Below are 23,783 nucleotides of genomic sequence, written 5' to 3' on the forward strand. Positions count from 1 at the left end.
AGTCACTATTACACAAGAGCATATACTTAAAACTGTATACGCAGCCTCAGATGCACAGCAGGCCGTTACATATTTGTGGAATGATCTAGAAAGTGAAAAGAGGACCACAGCATTTTCAGGTTTGAAGAGATTTTAGAAATAATAAAACTTGACCTTCATTTTGCTGGGAAGACTGAGGGGCTCAGGAAGTTTAAGTAAAGTACCCAAGGTAACATTTACAAAGTCCTACTTTCAATGTTCACTACCTCTGTTATTTTCTTAATGCTTGTTCTCTAAGCTAAAATCTGGTTAATTTTTCCCACTGCCTTTGAGATGGGCAACAGTTACCTTGACACACAGCTTTTTGGGAGCACTGTTCAGTAGGGGAAAAGAAGTTAACTAAACAAGGATTTATATCCATTTACACAAAGAAGCCTCTGGGCATAAGGTCAGGTGATGTCAGCCCCTGATGTGTGAATGTGTAAGGGTGAGAAAAGAGTTAGTCATCTGAACCTTATCAACGGGAGCTTCTAACTTGGATAAAACAAGCTGAGACCTGCTTAGTCATCACAATACACTGATAAAGAGAGCCAGAGGGTTTTTGAGTCTCTTCATTTGTCCTTAGCATTATCCAGGAGACGGGATGATTTGGTGCCGGTAAAGTTACCTGGTCAGGGATATCCCCAAAGTGAAGAAGCCAATTCATCAAACTAGTACTTCACCACTAGTTGACAGACTTCCTAGCAGGAGCATTTGACACTACATTCTGGTTTCTATTTGCTAAGAGGACCTATGAGGCAGTAGTCAATTGCTCTGCCAACTCCCCCCACCCCTGCTTATCAAGATGAGCTCACTCAACACTCCTCATCTCTGTTTTGCTCAGAAAAGCAACATATATCATCTCTTGCTCAGAAAAGCAAGTATCAGACTTTAAGTTTGATGACTGTTCCAGGAACCTGTGTGTTCCTGGTGAATCTGTTCTCTCTGGTTCTAAACTTTTGTTTCTGCGTTATCACCCCCCACTTCACTGGTACTCAACCTTTGGATCCCTGCTTTTGGCTCCTTTCCTCTAACAACTAAATCTCCACTCAACTGGCTTACTGGTTCCCTGGCTTAATATCAGCTTCTCATGTTGTCTTAGACGAAGACTCTATTCTTCAACTCTCGTCAGGGCAGAGATCCTACCAAAATACTTTGCTGTTGTCTGAGAGAGTCACTCCAGTTCCCCAGCAGAGGTCATAGGCAGGGAACAGGGATAGATGCCAATATCTATAACAAATTGAAAAATCAACATTCCATTTTATAACTTAATCTCTTAATATTTTACACACTGAAGTATATCAAAGACTTAACTAGTAATAAGGCCTGTTGAGAACCCAACCTGTGTTTTATTTATTTGTCATTGCCATAGCAAAAAGCTCCTGTATTTCCTTCCTCAACTATTTAAGCACACCAAAGAGGGGTGAACAAAGGACTTTCTAGAGTCTAAGCCTTTTTGAACGGGCAATGAAGCTCTGCTTAATGGACCATAAAATTCTTCTATGGTCTCATAAATAGACATTTTCCAAAGAAGACATACAAATGGCCAACAGACATATGAAAAGATGCTCCACATCACTAATCATCAGCGAAATGCAAATCAAAACCACAATGAGTTATTCCCTTATACCATTCAGAATGGCTAAAATAAAAAAGACAAGAAATAACAAGCATTGGTGAGGATGTGGAGAAAAAGTAACCCTCACACACTGCTGGTGGGAATGTAAATTGGTACAGCCACCGTGGAAACAGTAAGGAGGTTCCTCCAAAAATTAAAAATAAAACTACCATATGACCTATTAATTCCACTACTAGTATTAACCAAAGAAAATGAAAACACTAATTTGATGAGATATATGCACCCCTATGTTTATTACAGTATTATTTACAATAGCTGAGATCTAGAAGCAACCTAAGTGTCTACAGACAGATGAACAGATAAGGAATCCCTCTCTCTCTCTCTCTCTCTCTCTCTCTCTCACACACACACACACACACACACACTATGCAGCCATAAAAATGACGAGGCTGTGCCAGTTGCAACAACATGGACGGACCCAGAAGGTATTATGATAAGTGAAATAAGTAAACTGAGAAAGACAAATACCATATGATTTCACTCATATGTGCAATCTAAAAAACAAATGAATAAACAAAAATAGACCTATAAATACAGAGGACAAACCGATAGTTGCTAGAAGGAAAGGGGTGCGGGGGGTAGGGGCAAAATGAATGATGGGGACTGGGAGATGCAAGCCTCCAGTAATGGAATGAGTAAGTCACGAGAACAAAGAACACAGCATAGGGGATATAGTTAATGGTACTATAGTAGCATTGTATGGTGACAGATAGGAGTTACACTGTGGTGAGCATAGTAAGGTATAAGAGAAATTGAATCGCTATGTTGCGCATCTGAAACGAATGTAACCTTATGCGTCAAATATGTTCAAATAGAAATTAAAAACAACAACAACTCATCTCTGGTGTGATGAGAAGTAGAAAAGGTTCTTTTGGTTTAGGAGCTTAAAAGAGGAGAAGCATCCATAAGTTACTCTAAGGGAGAACGTAAGGGAACGGCAAGGAAAAAAGAGGGTCTCCATCCTGACTCTAAGTGGAGCATGGTTTACATACCCAGGAAGTGTCAGAGGTGGGGACCAGGACAAGGACTACCTGCAGGGCCACTGGGACAATGTCCTGAAAGAGTCGCAAGCCTACAGTGCCCATGCCCTTACTGTGACCAGGATAGCTGAGTCATTAGGACCGCCTGTCCCTCTGCCACTGTGGATGTGTCACTCATGTGTGCCCCCATATCCTTACTCACTATGCATCCGGCTACCATGTGAGGTAAGACCCCAGCAACCACCCACTTGAGTCTTAGTGACGGGGACTGTTACTTCTCCAAGGTTGACCCGGTGAGTTCAACAGGGGGGTTGTGATAAGGGCAAAGGAACAGAGCTGGGGGCTCTCACACAGTATTACAGATGCTTGCTTGGGTACATGTGTGCTGGGGATGAGGAGCAGAATGGGCATTCTGACGGAGTCTGTATCAAGCCTTCCTTCCATGTGTTAACTCTGCTAGGCTATAACACAGCTTCCAGGAGAAGTTCTAAAGGTCTGTTGGTGGTAGGGGTACCACTAGCCAGTCTAAGATCACCCACAGAAAGGTTAAGGGCAATTGACAATAGCTGAAAAAATCTCTGTAAATCACTCCCTTTTCACCCATATTGCCCAAAGCTCATTGTTTTTCATGTGGACTTTCAGCAATGACAGTAACGAAATAACCAACAGCTCCTGTGTGCAGTAAGCCACTTCTTCTCAATTGAATTTGGAGTTGGTAATTTCATTTCATTTCAGTACTTATCCAGCTCCTGTTTAGTTATCAAGATCGAAGGAGACATTCTTATGTAGACCGAGGGTAGATGAAACTTACAAACTGTAAACATATCAAGTTAAGGTAATTTTTTAGAAAAACAGGAGAGCAACTAATTTCTAGCATGACAATAAATTTATTCTAGCTGGTGGAGCTCTATTTGTATTTCTGAACATCTCAAATTTTTCAGAAGCCCTCATGAGGTAGATAATCCACAGGCAAACAGTGAAGTGTTATTTCCAGATGATTTGCACACTTGGTACTTTTCCTGACTTATTACAGCATTCCCACCATCTGGCATATATACACCAGCAGCTCCTGGGTGGACACAAGGCTCGCAAGGGAAAGGCTGGTTAAAAAGTGGTTTGTACCAGGGGCCCCTGGGTGGCTCAGTTGGTTAAGCATCCGACTTCGGCTCAGGTCATGATCTCACCATTTGTGGGTTTGAACCTTGTGTAGGGCTCTGTGCTGACAGCTCAGAGCCTGGAGCCTGCTTTAGATTCTGTCTGTCTGTCTGTCTGTCTGTCTTTCTCTCTCTCTCTCTCTGCCCCTCCTCCACTCACGCGCTCACTCTCTCTCTCTCTTAAAAATAAGTAAACATTAAACAAATTAAAAAATTTTTTAAAGTGGTTTGTACTAATGATGGATTGAATTCCTGGCTTCACGCTGGTCTCTACTGCCTGTTTTGTGTCACTGCAGACAGAAAAGGGTAAAGCTTGGGCTCTGGAGTCAGTTCGTCCAGGCTCTGCCATTAGAAAACTATGAGATCTTGGACACGTTACTTAACCCTCTCTAAACTGCAGGATTTCTCAATTCTCAAAGGAAATCATAACAGTACCCACTTAACAGGACTGTGAGGGGAAATGAGATCATTAACGGACACTGCATTTAACTGGGCTTCAGCTCAATAAATGTTAGCTATCACAATAAAAATATGTAAATATTATTAGAATTCTCAAGGAAGCAAAAGGGAGAGGGAAGGAAAAGAGGAGAGAGAATGCCTTTGAAGTTGTATTATCAATCTGATGGAGACTTAAGGGGAGACTGAAGAAGGAAAGGAGGAAGAAAACTGGAAGAAATGGAAAGGGGGATGGAGAGAGAAGAATATCTCCGGTTATGATTCCTTGAGTCCAAATCTTTCCACAATCATTGCATAGATAAATCCCCAAAGGCTTGGGAATGATAAGGGATCTGAGGGTCTGCATTCACAAAGTCATTGTGACTACAAAACAGCAGCACTAGTCTATCACATGAGGAAGTGTTAAGTCTTGAGTACACTTTGGTCAAGACAGAACATCCAACTTTCTATTATTCCTCTGGTACAAAGAAGTGCCTTTGTAATTGTAGGGCAGGTCTAAGATGCTTTTGTATTCTGGACAAGTAATCCTCAAAGTGGAGAGGAATGCACTCAAGGAGGTATCCAGAATGATCCACTGGGGTGTGGGAAGAAAACATCAGAACCTCTATTTTTGTTCACTTTTTAACCCATCCTTTAAACATTTCTAATTTTTGTTTATATGTTATAAAAACATTTACTAAAATACCTAGTATGTTTGTAATATATAAATAAATTTATAATATATATACACACACAACACACACACACACACACACACACACACACACACACACACACACACAAATATTAGAGGCTCATGATTAAGTCTTTGGAGAAACATGACCAAACATTTGGAGAAAATTGTTATGGTGCACTAGGCATGTTTCAAATACTTAGCATGACTTCACATACACACAAGGATATCACCTCTTCCCTGTCCTTTATAACAGTGGGCTGTTGTAACCAGAAAAAAAATGGTCTTGGTTATCAGTCCAAAGAGAGAAGTATTTTGCCAAATAAGAAGATTTTTTATTCCCTTAAACTCTATTATTTGGGCAATAATTTAATCTTAAATACCCCAGCGCTCCTGTAGTCATGCTAACAACCTATCTCAGGTTTTCCCTCTTGCCTAGAATCATGCTAAATATGACTTCATCACCACTCCTCCCTGCTTTCTAGAAAGTTTTAAAAACAGTCTTCTAATTCTGCAGAAATTATGAAACTGACCTAAATAAATAACTGTTGGAGTCGATGCCAGGGCCAAAGACTGTGTGACCTCAATATCAGAACACCAGTCTCCTCATTTCCCTTTCTTGTTTATACTCTTGGTGCCCAGGGAATAAATAGCAATGGCAGGAAGATGTCTGTGAGATCCTGGTCAGTGCCAAGGACATCACCAGCTCAGCAAGTGTCTTCAAAGTAAATGTTTTAATTGTTGTTCGAGTAACAGGTTGCGACTGTTACCTTTGCTCTCAATAAAGCCCCGAGGAAAAGTCAACCTACATGGTTCAGAGCAGAAGGACAAAATCAATGGAGTCAACAATACCGATGGAAGAAATACTGTATTACCTATCCTGCAACCGCCACCCCCCTATTTTGGGTAACCACTTCACAATCAGACCCCCCCCCCCGCCCCAATCAAGTCTTCATGGATCTTCACTCAGTGTGCCCCATCCATGGTGCATATGACCCAAGCAAAGTCAGATACTTATTGGAAATCTTGAATAGACTGAAGCAAGCGCAGGAAAGTAGTGGGAGCTGAGTTATTCAGATAGAGGCATCCTGAAGAGCCTGCATATTAGTTCTTGCTGGCTTGATGCTTAAAGTTGCCAAGATTTCTGACCATCTCTGAGAGATGGCAAAAATGGCCTCAGATTCTTCTTTCCTCTCTCCAGGCTCTTGGGCAGTCCCTTTCCATGTGGACTCTGAGCTGGAACATGGGATTCATTTTAGTCAGGATCAAATACACCACAAATGGAAACTTGAAAAGTGCTTGTGTGACGGTGCTTGCCCTCTTTTGCTGTACTTGGAACCCCAAGACCATGATGCAGTGAGTCTGCAGGGGGATAAATGACCATGTGGAGGAGATGCAAGGCACCCTAGCCAACCAGGCAGTGACTGCAGACCCATGAGTGAGCTCCTATGGTGAACAGCTTAGCCTGGCACAGACTAGGAATTGCTCAAGCTTGCCCGGACTGTGGATGTGCAGAATCTTGAGCTAAACAAATGATTGTTGGGGAGCTGGGTATGCGTGTGTGTCGGGGAGCGGGGGGCTAATTTTCAATGTGGTTTTTATGTAGCACAGTAAAAGCTGATACACCAACTTCCTGGAGTTTGAGTTTTCAGCTTTTCTTCTAATTCTGTAAACTATCATATCCTTAGAATGAATTCATTTTACTTAAAGTTAGTAAAGTTGGCTTCTGTTGCTTGCAATCGAAATTATTTTAGTAGCCAGGTAGGAGACAAATGACCAGATCTTTGTAGGAAACATGGCAAATATAAATTTCTAGAAACTTCCAAATTTGTCTGTTTTTTCTTTTAATGTTTACTTATTTATCTTGAGAAAAGAGACAGCATGAGTGTGTGGGGGGGTGGGGGGCAGAGAGAGAGAGAGAGAGAGTGAGAGAGAATCCCAAACGGGCTCCACACTGTCAGTGCAGAGCCCCACACGGGGCTCAATCTCACGAACTGCGAGATCATGACCTCAGCCAAAATCAAGGGTCAGATGCTTAACAAACTGGGCCACCCAGGTGCCCCCAAACTTGTCTGGTTTTTGAGCAAAACTATTTTGTTGCTCCTCTCCATTCTCCCTTATTCTTTTCACAAGGAAATAGAATAGTATTCTTACTGTTGAAATAATATAAGACACACTTCAAACTCTAAGTTTAGAGGGGAGGAATTTTGAGACTCTTATTTGAAGAGCTGTCATCTTTGGTCTGGGTCACCCTAGACATAAACAGGTGGGAAGAAGTTAGGCTCTGACTGCATTGTCAAGTGGTCTGTGGACTGTGGCTCTAGCCTGGTTCATATCCCGGCTACTCTACCTATTAACATGGTGACCTTGGGCAAGTTACTTAAATGTAGTAGGCTTTAGTTCCCTCCACTGTAAAATGGAGATAATAATAATATTTACCTCTTAAGTGTGGTAAGGACTGAGTTAATACAGGTAAAGTTTACACAGCAAACATTACATAAATATTTGGTATTATTATTATAATGATTATTCCTTAGAGTCTAGGTTCCCTTGGGGAACATCTTGGAAAAAGACATTTGGTATTGTGCGAGCTTGGAATTCTGGCTCTGCCACAAACCTGCTATGGTCTTGGGCAAGGCTCTTTGTGCCATTTCCCTCCCCATCTGTAACATGGGATAATCATAATCCCTGTTCTAGTTTGGAAGCAAATATGAAGTAACACACATGAACATGTTTCTAAACATTCAAAAGTGCTCAATTGCTATTTGGTAAGGTCTATGATTATTATTCAGATAATGAGGTGGTTTTAGGTTCCAAATAAGTCCTACAATTTCTCATGCCATTTGAGTAGGTGCTAGGTGGAGAGTTATTGCATTTAGACAGAGAAAGAGAAATGCAAAAAGCAATCTTGGCATAAAGAGTTATTTACAGATATACCAAAACCTGTGTGGTGAGGGGTACCTGGGTAGGTCAGTCAGTTAAGCATCCAGCTCTTGATTTGGTTTCAGGTCATGATCTCGGGGTGGTAGGATTGAGCCCTACATGGGACTCCGCACTGGCCGTGGAGCCTGCTTAAGATTCTTTCTCTCCCTCTGCCCTGCCTGGCTCATGCTATCTCAAACAAATTAATTAATTAAATTAAATAAATAACAGGAAAAAAACCCTGTATGTTGAGAGGCTTGATTACATATCAGATCAAAGAGGTCACAGCCTAGGGGTGCCTGGGTGGCTCAGCCAGTTAAGCATGTGACTTTGGCTCAGCTCATGATCTCACAAGCTCAGGTCATGATCTCACAGTTCGTGAGTACAAAGCCCACATGGGGCTCTCTGCTCTCAGTATAGAGCCCACTTTGGATCCTCTGTCCCCCTCTCTCTCTGCCCCTCCCCCATGCATTCTCTCTCTCTCTCTCTCTCTCTCAAAAATAAACATTAAAAAAAAAAAGAGGCCATAGCCTTTTCAAAACTGTCCCAGAGACCATCAGTATTTCTGAGGAAATAAATGGCATCAAGTAACCTGAGAGTAGGGAAAGTGGAAGACCAAAAACACACTCATACCTTTCTACATCCTGAAGTGACGGATGCCGCCTAATCAACTTCTTCCCCACCTGTCCACAGGACCAGGGTTGAGTGTTCTTTGCCTTAGTGGGGGACACCTCGGGATTTAAGGCCCAGTGAATCCAAGGCACTCATATGCGAATTCATGTTAAAGCACGCTGGTTTTTTGAATTGTTCCAGTCACCAAGTTCTAATATAACTAACAATTTGTTTCTGTAATATAAAGATTAACTTTTTTTGGATAATTTTAAGGAACAAGTTATATTTTAGAAAATTTGGATGGTGCAGAAACCCATACCATCAAAAGCACCTGAATCTTGCTGCCACCGGAGGTAAGTGACATCACATTCTAGTGTTTCCTTCAAGTTGTCTCACTGTGCAAGTACACATTCATGAACACACACCTATCTAAAAGTCAGGAGTATTCTGCATATACGGTTTTAGAACCTACTTTTGTTGTTGTTGTTGTTGTTGTTGTTAATATTCGCACATCAGAGTTTTCATGGGACAACACTGAAAACAGGCAGTGTGGAAGACAGTACGTGCCAGGAGCTGTTGGCAGTAGCTGACCACGCTGTTAGGACGAGCATGATGGATGCTAAACGGGTTTGGAGGGCAGTTTGTATTAATTCCAGGATACACATGTAGTGTCTGGCTGCCTTGGTGGGGACATGCAGGGGACGTGAAGGGTCATGAGAAACTGAGATGCTGGATAAAGGGTGATCGATGCTGATAATTTGCTTCATGAAGTAAATGTGACTCCCACTGACATTTAGAGTCAGGGACTTCAGTAGACAGAGATGAGGTCATGGGATCAGGGCTTCTATTTTCAAATCTAAAGCTTGCCTGGCTGTGACATGCTGAAATGTTGACAAACATGCTGCCTTCCAGTCTTTAAAAATAGTAACCTTTGTTTCCCACACTGAGGGCATTTCCTAAGTGTCAGATCGAGTGTCCTCTGCAGCTGGACACACAGCAGATTGGTATGTGTGGCTACCTGTTGCCCTGTCTTCGCATAAATGAGAGAAGTCAAGTGGAGGACATAAAGGCAGAATCATCCGCCCACTTCAAAGCATGAACCTTGGTGACTTTATAGGGCAGGTTGCACAACATAAAACAGAGGTTTGCTTCCTCAAAGACTTTTCAACAGCATGCACTATAGAGCAAAGGAATTTCTGCCCTATCTTCAAGAGCAGACTGGGGCAAATACACGAGTCAGCATTTGATAAAGGTTGTTAGCAAATAAAGAATAAATGGTCCCAAAAATATTTAGAGAGGATGAAGTATTCTATCTAACACCTTAAGATTTCTGGTTAAGAATAAGAGGGGTATGGTTAAGAATAAGAGAAGATAAGTACAAACTGTCTTCAGAAATCAGGGCAAAATTGAGCCATGGAAAGAGATCTTTATGGTGTTAGTTTTTCTTTAAAGTATTTCATTTGGGATTGGATTGTCTAACCCCACATGGCCCTTGGTGACTTCTGGAGTGTGTCTAGAGTTCTCTGGTGACTTGAGGAGCAGACTTGAGGTTTTACGGCAAGAGAGGGAGCTGGAAGGAGAGAGGAAGAATAACCCACCACCGCCCCTATGTTCAAAACAACAGCAGTGGCTTGGCTGACGCTCCCCAATCGTGTACCGTATGCCAGATGCCCTGCTAGAACTGTATGGAAACTTTTAACTTGATCCTGGAACACTATATAACATAGATCCTACCTTCTCCCATTTTTATTGATGGGGACACTGAAGCACAGAGGTTAGATGACTTGACAAAAGTCACAGACCAGTAAGTGGTGCAGCTAGAATCTGAACCCAGGAGGTCAGAGCTCACGACCTTCAGCTTGACCACTCTCGTGTACAGCAGCACTAGGATTGCAGCTCATCGTCTATAGAACTAGCTAATCTCGAGCAAGTTACTCAATTTCTAAGTCTTAGTTTCCTCACTTTTAAAAGGATAATAAAAATAAGCTGATCTATCTATCACAATAGGGTTGTGAGAACCAAACGAGACATGTGCATGTCACTTGTAAAATATGACAAGCTACACATTTTTTTAAAAGCTTATTTATTTATCTATCTATTTACTTACTTATTTTGAGACAGAGAGAAAGAGGGGGAGAGAAAGAGAGAGAGAGAGAGAGAGAGAGAGAATCCCAAGCAGGCTGAGCACTGTCAGTGCAGAGCCTAATGCGGGGCTCAAACTCATGACCTGTGAGATCATGACCTGAGCCAAAATCAGGAGTCGGATGCTTAACTGACTGAGCCACCCAGGTACCCCATGGCATGCTACACATTTTAAATTACTTTCATTATTACTGATGAAAGAAGAGAAAGAGGGCACTTATTTCTTCATTTTGAGGTTTGTTTTGTTTGTCTTGTTTTTGCTTAGTATGAACATTTTAATTTTAATAATCAACATAAAGCAATGGAAATAACAAATATTCACTGGTAGGCACATTAGGTATTGAGAAAAAGCAGGAAACATTCCTGTATCAGGAACCTGTGACTAGAAAGAAAAAAAAATTGTGATTATTTTGACCAGGCAGTGACTTAGAATGGCTTTATGGGGGGGCGGGGGGGTGGGTGGTGCTCTGCATCTCCAGTGATAAAAGCCTGTTCTAACTGCTGGCAGGCAAGTGACTCTTACTTCCCGGAAGTGGAATGAACTTTCAAGGACTTGTGGCTCTCCAGATAATGACTTCCAGTTCCATGAAAACAAAGCACAGCAGCTGGAAATAACAGCCTGTCTGTTATTATCTAGTCCCTATTCCATATCTTAGAGCTATCATTCTCAGTCTGGTCTCACAGAGGCTTCTCCAGCTCCAGGATTCCAAATCCCCAACTGTTTTGGATAGACATAAATGCCAGAACTTAAAACCAAGGTTAGAAGGGCACCTGGGTGACTCAGTCAGTTGAGCGTCTGACTTTGGCTCAGGTCATGATCTCATGGTTCGAGGGTTCAAGCCCCACATTAGGCTTTGCACTGACAGGGCAGAGCCTGCTTCAGATTCTCTGTCTTCCTCTCTCTCTGCCTCTCTGCTGCTTATGCTCACTCTCTCTCTCTCTCTCTCTCTCTCTCTCTCAAAAATAAACAAATATTACAAAAAAAGTTTAGAAAGAATTACCTTTGAGCAAAATCACTCTGGAATCAGACCAACCTGCTGGAAGTCATTAAATTCTCAAGCAGGGCTAAAGTCCCTGATCTACACTTTTGCCAGAGCACACACAGGCATGATCTCTTTGTGTTTATTTTCCCACTCTGGCTACTACATTACAGTCTTTTGAACTTAATTGTGCTGGGAACTTCATCTAGGAACCCTAAGTTGGGAAAGCGGAAAAAATGAACATCTTCAGAAATTAAGTAATAGAAAGATCAACAAAGAAGAGTTTAGTCATCTACTGTTAAATTAAAAGGTGACTTGGGTATAATTTCAGAAAGAATTGATAGGAATGGGTCTAAAGTCTACTAATCTGTAATCTCACTAATTACACCAAAGGTTAAAAACTTCCTTCTAACACAAGCAGTTCATGTTCACTGAAGAAAATTTAGAAGATATAGGCAAGCGAAAAAAATAATAAAAAGCATCCAAAGTCCCACTTTTACCATCAAAATAAGAGACATCTGTACTATTATAAAGGTTGATGAAGGGGAAACTGAAAATAACATAGTTAACTGTAGGACTCAGGTGGGAATCATGGGACACAAAACTGTACTAGGACTGGTGGTCACCTTACAATATGTGCCTGGACTTCTGTCCTCTTAGGCAAGTCCTCTGAACCTCCTTGGAATATTACAGAAGTTATTTACACATGCATACAATAACGTGTTGTATAAGAATATTTTGTGAGACCATTTCAATAAATGAAGAAGATCTAATACCCATTTATGATAAAAACTTTCAGCATACTAGAAATGGAAGACAAATTCCTCAATCTGTTAAAGGGTGTATATATAAGAAAAAACTCAGGTAATATTATAATGATGAAATATTGAATGTTTTCTCCCAATTTCACTGCTTCTATTCAATACTGTAGTGGAGTGCATATGCATGGCAACAAGGTAAGGAAAGGAAATGAAAAGCAAAATAAAGAGTTAAAACTCTTCATAGGTGGCATGATTATGTACTCAGCAAATCCAAAAATATCAACAAAATCATAGAAGTAATGAGTGAATACAGCAAGGTCTCAGGATACGAAATCATTACCTAAAAACAAATTGTATGTCTAAATACTAGTAACAAATGAATGGAAAATTTTATCTTATATTATTATTATTATGTATATTTTTTAAGTAGGGTTCACACCCATCGCAGAGCCCAACGTGGGGCTTGAACTCATGACCCTGAAATCAAGATCTGAGCTGAGATCAAGAGTAAGACACTTAACTTACTGAGCCACCCAGGCATGCTTGGAAAATGAAATTTTAAAAATTATGATTTACAATATGATAAAAATATCAAATACACAGAAGTAAATGTAATAAAAGATACAGAAGCTCTCTATACTTGAAAACCATGGAACACTGCTGAGTGACATTAAAGAAGGCGTAAATAATGGAGAGATTTCATGTTAATGGATTTGAAAAGTCAAAGTATAAGATGGAAAAATTTGTGAAATTGAATTATAGAGTCAATGCAATTCCAATCAAAATCCCCAGACTTTTTTTTTTTCCCCTTTTGTAGAAATGGATAAGCTGTCAATTTTTATTAAAGCCTGTCAGGAGCGCCTGGGTGGCTCAGTCGGTTAAGTGGCCGACTTCGGCTCAGGTCATGATCTCATGGTCCGTGAGTTTGAGCCCCGCGTCGGGCTCTGTGCTGGCAGTTCAGAGCCTGGAGCCTGTTTCAGATTCTGTGTCTCCCTCTCTCTGACCCTCCCCCGTTCATGCTCTGTCTCTCTCTGTCTCAAAAATAAATAAACGTTAAAAAAAAAATTTTTTTTTAAAAAGCCTGTCAATAGCCAAGATGATCTTGAAGAAGAAAATTCTGGAGGGCTTACATTACTAAATTTTAAGATTTACTGTAAACACTCAGTAATTAAGACAGCATGATAGGAAAGACAAATAGGTTAATGGAACAGAATAGAGAGTCTAGAAGTAGACCCAAACATATACAGTCATTTGGGTTTTGACAAAAGTGCCAAAGAATTGAACGGGAAAGTTCTTTTCAATAAAATGTTCTAGAGCAACTAGACATACATATGGAAAAAAAAAATTGACCTTAATCTCTTCCTCTCTCTATATATACTAAAATTAAACTGAGAAAGATCACAGATCTATATGAGAGCCAAAACTATAACACTTCTACAAGAAAACATAAAAAACCCACCTCATGACCTGTGGTAAGCAATGACTTCTGAGGACAAAGAAAGCACTACCATGAAAGAAAAAAAAAAATAATTGATTTTGTCAATTTATCTATTTTTCTTTTTCATTTTTTTAAATTTTGTGTTTTTAATTTATACCCAAGTTGGTTAGCATATAGTGCAGCAATGATTTCAGGAGTAGATTCCTTAATGCCCCTTACCCATTTAGCCCATCCCCCCTCCCACAACCCCTCTAGTAACCCTCTGTTGTTCTCCATATTTAAGAGTTTCTTATGTTTTGTCCCCCTCCCTGTTTTTATCTTATTTTTGCTTCCCTTCCCTTGTGTTCATCTGTTCTGTGTCTTAAAGTCCTCATGTGAGTGAAGTCATATGCTATTTGTCTTTCTCTGACTAATTTCGCTTAGCGTAATACCCTCTAGTTCTATCCATGTAGTTGCAAATGGCAAGATTTCATTCTTTTTGATTGCCGAATAATACTCCATTGTATATATATACCGCATCTTCTTTATCCATTCATCCATTGATGGACATTGGGCTCTTTCCATACTTTGGCTATTGTTGATTTTCTTAAATCAATTTATTTATCAAGATATCACTTAAAAAGTAAAAAGGCAAGCTACTGAAAAGAGACATATTCAGAATACCTAAAGAATCCTCACAAATCAATAATAAAAAGAGAAATAACCCCCCAAAAACCCAGGCCCTTCATAAAAGAAGCTATATGAATGGCCACGGAGCACATGATAAGGTTATTAGACATCAAGGATGTGTAAATTAAACTACAATGAGATACCACACATCCACTAGAATGGCTAAAACTGGAAAGCATGATAATATCAAGTGTTACAGGATGAAGAACAACTAGAACTCTCTTATGTTGTTGGTTAGAGTATAAAGTTGTAAAATCACTTGGAAAAATGGTTTAGCAGCCTCTAATAAATTTACACATTCATCTAACATATGATTCAGCAATTCCACTCCCATGTTTGTATACAAGAGAAGTGAGAAATATGTCCACAGATAGATTTGTTCAAGAATGTTCAGCAACTTTATTCATTAAAGAACTGGAAACACCCCAAATATCCATCAATAAGAGAAGGGATAAGCAAATTGCATCATATTCATATAATAGAGGACTACAGTTATGATAAACCTAAATATTTAGACATGCAGCAACATGATAAATCTTAAAACCACTACCTGAATCTCAAAAGTCACTAGCACACCATCACTTACCCTGGTTCATTGATTCATCTAATCTCACACCAACCCTTCAAAGTAGATACTATTATCCATCAGTTTTAATAATGAAAAAGATTCACAGAGGAAAACTAATACCCAAGATTGTATTTACTCATTCATTAGTTCATTCAAGATTTACTGAGCATATACGGTTTGCTAACAGGTGGTGTGTCACATGCTAAGGATATAATGTTAGCAAAATTAGACACAAGATTTAAACTCAGTCCTTCCACTACACAACACTGCCAGGCACTGCAACAGGTCCTACATTTAAAAAAAAAAATGTGTAAGACACTGCCATTGCAATTATGATACAATACAAAGTGTTCTCATAGGTTTATGCAAAGTGCTGTGTGGTCCCAAAATGAAAAATGACTGATAATTCTGCCTGAGTTGGCTGAAGCCAAACTGGCAAAAGGGCGGGCATTTCAGCTGATAATATAACAGCAGATAGAATGCTTTCAGGCACTGAGGAAGAGTGGAAAGAGTGTAAGATTTGGAACTAAGCCCACCTGGTTGGGATGCTGGCTCAGTACTGATATTTGTGAAATGTGAGTAACTATTCAGAAACTTGAGGGGTGGTTGTGAATACCTAAGGATCTAAGCACATGCAGAAGAAACTCAATTTATAGTAGCTTTTAGTTTTTGAACAAATAACTGGTGTTACTCACACTGCCAACATACATCTCCTATTGTAAATTGTGTGTCAATCTCCAGAAAGCCTTACCTCTCAAAACAAGAACATGATTAACTTTCTAGGCTTGAAAAGCTTAAGATTAGACCCCAAACCCATAGTGATTTGCTGGCTTTGATCTCCCTCCTCGTTTGAACATGACTTGTGCCCAATATACACCATGAGACTTGGGATTAAGTAGAGTTGGCTATCTTAGTTTGAGTGGCTTATACAGGGTTAGAAGCCAAGACCCAAAAACACTTGGACTAGTGGGAATAGCAGTCACTCTGCATTGTTCCTTTTTGTACAAAACCACTCAGAACATGTACTTTATCACTGTCTCCTCTGTGCCCAGCTCACAGCAATGCTCACTTGAATCTACATGAGATACCCCTATCGGTGTACAGATTTCTAGAACAGAGACTAGTGGTAAGAAATCAATTAATCTGAGAGAGACAGCCTAGTAAGGGAAGACCAAAATGGCAGAATTTTCTCAATACATAAAGGCTCTTCCTGTGGCACCTGCATCCAAGATTTTAATATAGATCATGAAATAGGCTCAGTATCCCTTCCGATGGCACAGCAGGCTAGCGCTGCTGAATATTAAGGCATTTACAAAACAAGAGCTCAGAAGTTGTTTGCAAGGCTGAGTGGCTCTTTATTGACATATCCGGTCAAGGTAGAATAATTACAGCAAGAGTGACCATGGCACCAACCTCTCCTAACCACATAGGTTTATATGTGCACAGTTGACTGATGAACTGACTCAGAAGGGTGTTTACATTATTTAATCATCAGAGCAAACACTACAAACAGCTCGACAATGAGCATGGCACGTGGGAGACAACAGGCTTGCTCTGTGGCAGCCACAAGCAGGCTGTGGATGATGTTAGGCAAATTATTTAAGTTCTTCAAGCCTCAGGTCCCTCACCTATAAAATGGAATAATGATGCCCTGCAAGATGCCGTGAGAGTTACAGATAATGTAGGCAAGTGCCTGGCATAATTCTTTGCATGTGCCAGACACCTAATAAGTGGTTATTCTTGTTATCATAAATAACCTAAGGCGTGGCTCTCTATAATTTGGGGGGAGCCAAGGAAAAGATACGTGCTACGAGTTGACTGCTTTTGTTGGATAGAGGCCATGTTCAATGGCTTTTAGCCTGCTTACACGGGGTGAATTTCAGGGAAGGGTTTGCATGTGATGGGGAGGGGGGTGTGCAAATGAGAACATGTACTGGGTGAGTGGAGGGTAACAGGACAAAGAGGGGAGAGAAGGGGGAAAAACGACTTTCAGAAAAAGAACTTGTATCTTATTACTAGACTATAAGCTATTTGAAGGCAAGGCCTATCTTTCATTTTATGTTACTTTTTACCCTGTTTTTATTCATTCCTACAAACTCCATCAGACTCTACCACAACACCTGACACCCAGGAGACACTCGGTAAATGTTTACTGATACACACCTGGATCAGACACTGACTCTCGCTCGCAGGTGTGGCTCTGACTAAGCAGGAAAAGGAAATGGACAGTGGTGGTGTGGGACAACTGTCCAGCAGTGATTCTGATAAGCAGAAGTGCCCTTTGTCCCAGCAGCTGAGTCACCGCGCTTTCACACTGACACACTGTGACAGGTTCCACTCACAACACCAATAATGACATGAGGTCATTCCCTCAACAAAGCAATAAGCCCCAAACAAAGGCTCCAAATCTTAACACAGGAAAGGTCTGTCCCAGTCAGTCACCTTCTATCCCAGTTAGCACATCAGATACATGAAATATTTGTCCCATCCTGGACTAGGCGTCCTACACACACCGCATTCAATAATCCTCCTGACAACCCTATGGAAGGTGTTAGGTATAGTTTGCAGGTGAAGAAAATGAAATTCACAGGGGTTAAGTACCTTGCCTAAGGTCAAATGTCAACCAGGTTCAAAATCCTATAGGACAACACACATACTGAAAGGCGTACATATCAAAAATTTTTATATTCATGTAAGCAGTTCCAGCTGAAGAAACAAATCCCCTCGTACCGCTTTCTTATCACACCCACTCCAAGGGCAGCCACTCTTCTGACTTCTCACAACTCTCTGAGTTTTGCCTGGAATACTCTAACATATTGTAATTCCTCCTTCCATTGAATTCTTCGATTTTTCTTATCTGTAATTTCCTAGTACCCTCTTATAGTGTCAGTTATTTGTTCTTTTACATACCTTGTCTTTCTAATTACTATTGTTATAAGCTCCTTGAGGCCAAGGGTTTATACTTCTTTGCATTCCCCTGGTGCATCCTGCATGGAGAAATGACTCCACAATATATGTACCTAACAGTTAACTTTTGCTTTCTGTGTACCTGGCACTGTTGTAAGCATTTTACCTGGATTATCTCATTTAATCCTTCTAACAGTCCAATGAGGTAGGTACTGCAATTGCCTCCCTTTTACAAATAACAATGCTGAGGCACAAAGCAGCAGCTTGCTCAAGGTCAAACAGTCAGAGAGAGACAGTCAGGATTCAAACCCAGGCATTGTTATTCCAGGGCATGTGTCAATGGGAGGGCTTTCATTATTCTCTTCTCTTTTCCTAACATTTTTATTCAAATATAAAACACCCGTAGAAAAAAGACAACATAAATCACACATTTAAAGTTCAATGCATTCTGAACATGGGGAGAGCTTGTCTGAACTGGGCACTTGGATTCAGCGCCTTCATTTCCCACATGAAAGAAACATACATGGATTCCCTGGACGCTGAAAAGCTATTACAATGCTCCTATGATAAAAACCACCAGATCAGGGCCTGTAGGTTTCTCTATCATCTTACCAAGTGCAGAAAGAATCATCCTGACGTCACAAACCAATTGGCTACTTGTCCCTTCACCAGGTTCCTTGGGCCAAAATCAGTCATCACATCTCAAGCTGTGATGATAAAAGTTGTATTGAGAAGAATGTTATCAACCAAACCAGGAACCCTAGAGGATAGGAGACTCTGGCTGAGAGCACATGGCAGTGCCTTCCTTGTGGTGAAGACTGGGATTAAGATCTGTGGGAACAGAGCAGCACCCCCAGTTGTCTGGGGGCACAGCCAACTACTGTGTCAACAACAGCCCCGCAGGCAACACACATATGGAACATAAGAGTAACCTGGCTTCAGGCATGCGTATTCCCAAGTCTCTGCTCTATGTTCTGCCATGGAAAAACAATGGGAATGCCCAGCAACTGAATATCTACCTCATCAAATGCCAGACCCTAGAAGCTTCTTCCCACTAATAGTGGGATCATTTTTTGTCTCCTAATCTAATTATAGAAAGATAAACTATCTGTGACTTTCAAAATGACAAGCACCTTTTTTTTCTCCCTGCTTTGAATCTTCACTCATCTGATGCAAGAACCCTCTCAGAAGAACTGTTTCAAATAAAGCATCAATGCAGATATCTTCAAAAAAATAAAAAAATAAATACAATTCAATGGGTTTTTACAAAGTAAAGACACCTAGATAACTCACACCCAGATCAAGAGACAGAACATGGTCTGCACCCCAGAAGGCCCCTTAGTGCCCCATTCTAGACACTAACTGCACCCTCCCAGGGTGTCCACTAACCTGCCTCTTCACACCATATATTCATTTACTTACTGTTGAATTTTATATAAATGACATCATATAGTATGTCCTCTGTATATCCGTGAAATTCATCCACTTTGTTGCATATGGTGTGTTACTTTGCATTTCTATATTGTATTTTCTATATTGAAGTGTGTGGGTGTGACATGATTTATCCATTCTGGCTGATGGACAGTTGATAGATTCCAAACTTAATTAACTGTAGCCAATGCTTCTGTGAATATTTTTATACATGCTTTTTCGCACATACATGCGTGGGTTTTTCTTGGGTACCTAACCAGGTATGGAATTGATATGACATTGGGTATGCAAAGTGATCATACCCACTTACACTCCCATCTGCAGCGACTGAGAGTTCTTTTTGCTCTAAATCCTTGTCAACACTTGATATTGTCTAGTTTTTCATTTTAGCTATAATGGTAGGTGCGTGATGGTAGGTACTGTGGCTTTAATTGGGCTTTCGCTGATGCCTAATGAAGTTGTGCATGTACTGGTCATTTGGATATCCTCTTCTGCAAGTACCTTTTCAAGGCTTTTTTTCCATTGGGTGGTCTGCTGCTTTATAGAAGTTGATGTGTAGAAGTTCCTTATACATTCTGGATAGGAGTTCTCAGTCAGGTATGTATGTATTGCAAGTACCTTCTCTCGTGATGTAGCTTGCTTTTAACTCTCTCACCTACTGATAAACAGTTGTAACTTTAATGTAGTCTAGTTGATCAATTTTTTCCTTTACAGTTAGTACTTTCTGAGTCTTGTTTAAAATGTGCTTTTTAGGGGCTGCTTTATTAGAGACTGACTGGTGGGGCTGCCGGGCAAGGTCCCCAGTCTCCCTGAAGCCACATGTGCTAAGCTAAGCCACTGCAAAGCACTTTCTCTGGAATTTTACTCTTTAGGAAAATAAAAATGAAACTGAAAATGGCTGTTATTCATTCATCAAGATGACAACACTGGAAGAAGCCACCTGCAAGTCCTCACTAGAGACCCAAATTCTGTTCTACCCCCGCTCTTCCTGAGTATGGCTTTTCAGCTTGATTTCTCAGTTTTTCCTTCAATTCTGTGAGCACACCTTTCCCCTCACCCCTCCATGTCCTTCCAATAAACTCTCCTTTAAAAAAAATTTCTGGGACACCTGGGTGGCTTGGTGGGTTAAGCATCCAACTCTTGATTTCGGCTCACATCACAATCTCACAGTTTGTGAGACTGAGCCCTGCGTTGGGCTCTGTACTGACAACACAGAGCCTGCTTGGGAGTCTCTCTCTCCCTCTCTCTCAAAATAAATAAATAAACTTAAAAAATACTTTAAAAAACTTAACAATTTCTAGTTAGCCAGAGTCTATTTACTGTTGCTTACAATCAAAGAATTCTACTGATTCCTTCTTTCATTCTCTCTATATTGACATTACCTATTCATGTGGCACTAACCACAAAAGTATAGCTTGATCAGTTACACTGTGCAAATAAGAAATTTCATCTTCTTGAAACTCAGTCCTCAATTCTTTCATGACCACAGTGTGATTTTTCTTTTCTTTTTATGTTTACTTATTTACTTTGAGAGGGAGAGAGAGAGAACAGGTGGGGGAGGAGCAGAGAGAGGGACAGAGAGAACCTCTGTGCTGTCAGCGCAGAGCCTGACACGGGGCTCGATCCCATGAACCATGAGATCATAACCCCAGCTGATATCAATATCAAGAGTTGGATGCCCAACCAACTGAGCCACCCAGGTACCCCAGTGCAGTACCATTTTCAAAAACTATGAGCTTTCTGACATCCCAGAGATGGTTCTGCTGTGACACTTACATCAGGAAAAACAATGGCAGTTTCAACTCATTGGCTCCTAGAGAAATGAAGAAGGGGAAATCTAGCTAAATCTAGACATTCTCAAAAAAAAAAAAAACCCAGACAATAAAAAGGTATAACTGAGAGAGCATTAACTACCTTCAACAAAGTATCAGGCAAAGATTGTTCTGCAGCTGTGCCTAAGTCTAATTACTATCTTTTCTTCACTGATAGCTATAATAATGAGCATTGATAATATAAGTAGAAGAGCAAACAATACTTTGTAGAATATTATTTAAATGAGCACTTCTAAAAATCAAATTATCCTAAGTAGGAAGCATGGGGGAAGGGGGTGGCAATCTGCAGAAGCACTGTTATAACTGGAAGAGTGTTTGGGGAACCAGCTCAATAATCATGCACTCGGACCCTTTATGTTTCACAAAATCAGACCACAGGTCAACATGAACAAGAGAGATTTTTTTAAAAGCAAAGAAATTATATCTCCAAATGAGTCTAAGCTGGCAAGTCATACATATATTGCACTGATGTAGTTGTAACATTAGGCGTTTCTGGATTACATCTTTTTGAGATGTAATGTGTTTTTAGAAACTATGGTGTTTGTTTTCAGCATGACCTTAGTGGTGGCAAATCTCTATTCCTGGACATTGACTGGATTGGATTCTCAAAAACAGTCAAAACCCAGAGTCAAAGCTAGTGAGTAAATTTCTATAAATATATTTCCTTTTTTAAAAAATGGGGACAAACACATTGGGATGCCTGGTCGCTCAGTTCCTTGTATATCAGACTCTTGATTTTGGCCCAGGTCATGATCCCAGAGTTGTGGAACATAGCCTCGCATTGGGCACCATGCTGAGCATGGAGTCTGTTTGAGATTCTCTCTCTCTCTCTCTCTCTCTCTCTCTCTCTCTCTCTCTCTCTCTCTTTGTCCCTCTCCCCCGCTTGTACTCGAAAATTAAAAAGAAAAAATTAATGAATTAAAAAAAATGGTAACACAACACAGTGTAGGCTTTGGAGTTAGAGAAATCTGTATTATTATTTTTAAATTTTTTAGTGCTTTATTTTTATTTTTGAGTGAGAGACAGCACGAGCAGAGGAGGAGGGGAGAGAGAGAGAGAGGGAGACAGAGAATCCGAAGTAGGCTTCAGGTTCTGAGCCGTTAGCACAGAGCCCGATGTGGGGCTTGAACCTGTGAACCACAAGATCATGACCTGAGCCCAAGTCAGACGCCTAACTGACTGAGCCACCCAGGGTCCCCAAGAAATCTCTATTCTGACACTTGCTGGTATATGATCTTGAACACAAGACAGCCTACTTGAGTCTCAATATCCTTATATGTCAGAAGGGACTAACAGTCTGATGGGTGTAGTTGGTAAATGAGATAATGTATATGAAGCTATTATATCTTTAGCTTTTATTATTGTGACTAAGGAAGGAGAAGGCTTTTGTCTGTTGAGTGTAAACAGGTTCTGAAACCACTTGCCACAAAACAGTTTACAAATTTTAGCCATCACCATTAGTGAGTGACACAACTTGCATTGTCTCTGGATTTATGCAATCCAGCACAGACCCAGATATTATTTCTAAAAGGACCCTAAGAACAAAATACAATGACAGAGTCCAAGTACTAAAGCTGGAGCATTTATTCACAGGTGTGCCTCTTGGTGTCAGAGGAGGCCTAGATGCTCATGTTCTAATTCTGACCCATCCCTAGCAATGCCCATGATGAGGCCCATGCAGAGATGGTAGCTTTTGGTGCAGGGGGAAATGAAAGAACTGATGGAGGAAGGAGAAGTTCTCAAGGGAAACCGGATTCACTCAGAGGACATCTTTAACCCACAGACATATACACTAAGGCACTGCAGGAGGATCAGGGTCAGGATGGCTGCTTTAATAAGCTGCATCTTCAAAAATCAGAAGGGCTGTTTTCTACGGTGGTACGCTGGTAGAAGAATACGCTGGTCTTCTGATGGTCAAGCTTCATTTGTTTCAGCAACTGAATTAACAATCTTTCCTTGGTGTTTGTCTAAAACTTTGCTCTCCTTCTCTGGGAGCAAAAATAGGTCATCAAATACCCCACAAAGTCTGGTTACCTTGACCCCTGAGTCTTAGTGTCCTTGTCAATAAAATGAGGAAAATCACACCCATTTCACAGTACTATGCAAATTAAATGTGATCTCATAAAAAGCATCATTATAGTGTCTGACACATAGTAGTTGCTTGATGAATAAGTTATTATTGGCTTGAAACAAAGAAGGAAATGCAAAATGTTGCATCTGAACTACTAAGAAGATAATTTATAGATTGAGAGAAAAACTTAGTCTAGTCTGGATAATTCTACAATTTGCTGAATCTTGGTTTTGAACGATTGCTATTATATCTTGAATGTATATTTTCTCCAGATACTTTCTCTATACTTCCTTGTTTATCTACATATATCTTACAATTTTGCTTTATTAAAAGAATTAAAAGCCACTTAACCAATTATCCTTGAGAAAATCTACTCATGAATATCCAGGTCTTGTGCTCCACAGGTCTGACATTTTCTTTGAATTACAGAGCTAGAGGATGAGATTCCACAGAGGATGGATATTCACTAGATGATGAAATATTCCTTCAATCAATCCCCTGGACCATGTGTGGAGTACAGGGGGTCTGTT

At 40.4% G+C, this 23,783-nt stretch overlaps 1 protein-coding gene and 1 pseudogene across 4 annotated transcripts in view; one reads left to right on the plus strand and one right to left on the minus strand.

Annotated features, from left to right (window-relative positions):
* The window catches only part of STON2 (stonin 2), a 144,754-nt gene that overhangs the window by 15,312 nt on the left and 105,659 nt on the right, over positions 1-23,783 (minus strand). The gene's annotated exons all lie outside the window — the stretch shown is intronic.
* LOC102960122 lies at positions 18,398-18,977 on the plus strand (annotated as a pseudogene).

Source organism: Panthera tigris, chromosome B3 (assembly GCF_018350195.1).
Source record: "Panthera tigris isolate Pti1 chromosome B3, P.tigris_Pti1_mat1.1, whole genome shotgun sequence".
NCBI classification, from domain to species: Eukaryota; Metazoa; Chordata; class Mammalia; order Carnivora; family Felidae; genus Panthera; species Panthera tigris.